This window comes from Tupaia chinensis, unplaced genomic scaffold (assembly GCF_000334495.1).
Source record: "Tupaia chinensis unplaced genomic scaffold, TupChi_1.0 Scaffold000133_1, whole genome shotgun sequence".
Lineage (NCBI taxonomy): Eukaryota > Metazoa > Chordata > Mammalia > Scandentia > Tupaiidae > Tupaia > Tupaia belangeri.
This window is the reverse complement of record NW_006159602.1, coordinates 3,911,392-3,914,701: the sequence shown is the minus strand read 5'-3', so window position 1 is coordinate 3,914,701 and position 3,310 is coordinate 3,911,392. Positions and strand designations below refer to the sequence as shown.

Below are 3,310 nucleotides of genomic sequence, written 5' to 3'. Positions count from 1 at the left end.
TTCCTTAGGGGCAGGCAGGGCTCCCGCGCCCGCCGCCAGCCCCGCCGACCTGCGAGCGAGCCGGGCTTCCAGCACGCCGGCCCTAGGAGGCGCCTATCTTTTTCTGATGGTTTTCATCCATCCATCTAGCTACATCTGCATCTTTTTGTCTCGAACTCTCTAAATGTCCTTGGGATTAGCCCAAACGACCCCAACCAAATCTGTGGCCAAAACGCACAAAAATCGCTGGGAGAAGCCCAGAACGACGTTGACAGAAAAACAAAAGCACAGATACAACCTCTTCGAAACACCCTAGATTGCACTTGCAGGGTTTCCACGACGTTTCCCAGCAGCAGCGAACCCCAGGAGCACGCTCCCTCCCTCCCACTCCTTCCCTCATCTTCAAGATCGTCTGTTTTTTTGCAGTGGTCGTTATTACACCTCTAATTTTGTAAGAGAAAGAAACACAACAGCTTTCAGAAAAACTCCACGTTCGCGGAGGTGCATCGGGTTGGTCTACTGGAGGTACCTGGGGTGATGGCAGACAGACAGAGGGACACAGAGAGATGATCATAGATAGAAAAGACAGACGGACACTTACCTTAGAGCTGCATTGGAGGTTAGGGAAAAAATTCAAATTATCCTTCAAAATTCCAAATAGCAAGCTTTCCTAAAAGAAACCAAGAGTATTAAGTTAGAAACCTTGGAGTCTTCACCTTTCCATAAGAAGTCAAACACAACCAAGAAAAAATTTTTGTAAGAACAGAAAATGAGGAAAGTGGCTAGAGTTGGAAACACGCGTGGGCCCCTCTGTGATACATACAAAGTAGACGTGGTGAGTGAGGGCTGCTCTCGCGATTTTTATTTTTAATAACAGTGGAGGCTGAGTTGGAGCTGAGGTCGGTTCCGCTCTCAGGGAGATTTGCTGAGAAAGCGCCTCTCTGGCAACTTTTTGACGCAAACTCTCCAACCAATGGCAGGGAGAGAATGATTGACACATCTAAGCCAGAGGGAAAATAATAAAAACACACAACAGGGGGAGGAAAACAGGCCGCTGCTGCACGGGGGGACGAGCAGGCAACAAATCTAGGCCTCCGACATTACCAGAATGTTCTTGAAAGACACTGGGTTCCGCTTAAAATATACATTATGGACCGGAGCATGTGAACTAATTGTATAATTAGAATGATGGACAGGGAGACCTCCCCTTTCCTTCTTTTCCTCTCTTCCTGTCCTCCTTCCCTTTTCTTTTTGTTTTTATTTCAAGGAAGGAAAGAGAGGAAAGCCATGCAATGTAAGATGGGAAAATAAAAATATTTAAGCGAAAGCTGGAGAAGGGTGGGGAAACTAGGTTATCGCATTCAATGCTAGCTCTAAGTGTGTGGATCAGAGGTAGAAAACAAGTCAGACTCAAGCTTAAAAGCAGGACTTTGCCGTCTCAGACAGGGCCAGACCACGCTGAGCGCCAAAAAAGAGTAAAGAATTGAGACCCGAGAGTGAGGTGTGGGCATGGAGGGAAGAGCGAGAGAAACAAGAGTCCAAGAACAAACTACTTTTAAAACTCAATGTCTTCTCTGTTCTTTCCACTCTTAGAAATAGCCTCTGATTTCCGAGCGAGAGACCCGAGCAGCGGGTATCCGCCCAGGGTGTTTGGCGTTGAGAAGCCCAGAGCCGGCTGCAAAGAGCTCGAACCCCCAATCTAATCCCAGGGCCGGTTTGGGGGAAGCAGGAGGGGACAGGTCAGGCCTCTCGGGTGCGAGAGTGCAATCTCCAGATTCTCGAGGGAAGAAGAGAACCGAGGAGGCCACCGTTGGAAACAGTTTCTACGTTAAAACAAACGTCTCCCCAAAAGCCTGACGCTGCAAGGCCTGAAGGTAGCTGGGCTGGCGCCGCCGAGCCCGGGGCTGAGAGCCCGGAGGCTGAAGTGTGGGGACTATGGGGCCAGAGGCGGAGGGGACGAACCCCAAACCAACTTTTCTGCTTGCTACAGAGATCAGGAACCGGACAGTTTGTAGGTGGACCTGAGTCGCTAGAAAAGCAGAAACACATTGGGTGGGGTACGGGGTGGGGAGTGGGGGGACTCCAGTGGAATTGCAGAATGTGTGCATGCAGATGGGCATGGTGGGAGCTGAAGACAGCGCTTCCCTCATTCCCAGTTCAGCAAAGGAAAAATCTCTTCCCAAACCCCCCACTCCCCTTCAGCCACCACCACCACCACCACCACGGCAAGTGGGCCCAAAGAAACAGCTCGCTGCCTTTAATTTGGGGACCTATGTTAATGAAGTTGGTAATTAATTCGTCGCTTTGTTGTCGGTTCTTATACTGTATGTGTAATCAAATGTGGCCGTCCTTGGGATTTACAGCAATTAACGAATTACGGGAGTGCGCAAGAGGCAGCGAGCTCTCCGCAGCCGGTCTGGGTTCCGGCTCGGGCTCGGCCTGGGGTTGGGCACGCCGTGACCGCGGGCCGGCTCGCAGGTGTCTCTAGAGCTTTGGGTCTCAGCGCCCGCATGAACCCCCGAGCTGTCCCGGGCCCGCCCAGAGCCTCCCGGGCCCTCTGCTGCAGCTTCAGTCCGAAGAGACCCGCTGGCTGTCGCGTTCCCAGGAGTCACGACTTTCAGGGACAGGGGCTGGGGGGAGGGTGAGTACGGACCTTTTTTTCTCACTCCATCCCCATTGAACTGAAACACCTGGCGACCGCCCCCGAGGCCCTTAATTTAGGGGGTTGAGGGACACAAATGCCCCAGGCGGTCTGGCCCGTGTGGCGCTGACTGTCGGAGGCACCGGTTGGGTGCGCTTGGTCAGAGTCACGACGCTTTCGAAGAAGGAAGGGCAGACCCACCCCATCCCCTCTAGCAGAGACTCCTTACCCGGGGGAGGGGGAGGGGGAATGTCCCCCCCCCCCCCAGTTTGATCGTTATGATGCGGAAAAAGAAAATGGACTTTTGACTCTGGTGGAGGAAAAGGACCAGGGGGAGGCCTTGGGGACAGTGGGGACGGGTGGGGTGGAGAACTATCAGAAGATGCGCTTGTGATCTCCACAGAGCAAGTGAAAAACATGGGACTGGGAGGTTGGTCTACTGAAGGGTTCAGTGTTGTGGGAACACCTTCCAACCTGGTGTTGAGGTTTGCGATGTCCTCCCAGATGGCCAGGGTGGCTGAATCTCCCTGAAAATGTCCTCGTTGTGTTCGGCAAGGGCAAGTTCCGCGCGGTGGGACGTGGGAGAGCGTCTCCCCTTCCCGCGGTCGGAGGCAGACAGCTCTGGCTTCTCCTTTGCCCTCTAGCCTGTAACTTCGCAGAAATACTACCGGGCCAATAAACCACGAGTTG

General features: G+C 53.1%; 1 protein-coding gene across 1 annotated transcript in view; it reads right to left on the bottom strand.

Annotated features, from left to right (window-relative positions):
* The window catches only part of OTX2 (orthodenticle homeobox 2), a 10,330-nt gene extending 9,378 nt beyond the window's left edge, over positions 1–952 (bottom strand). The window contains exons 1-2 of the mRNA XM_006144860.1: positions 803–952; positions 581–649 (exon numbers count right to left, since the gene is read on the bottom strand). The gene's annotated coding sequence lies outside the window, so the exon portion shown is untranslated. The remainder of the gene's footprint in view (positions 1–580; positions 650–802) is intronic.
* Between the last annotated feature and the right edge of the window lie 2,358 nt (positions 953–3,310).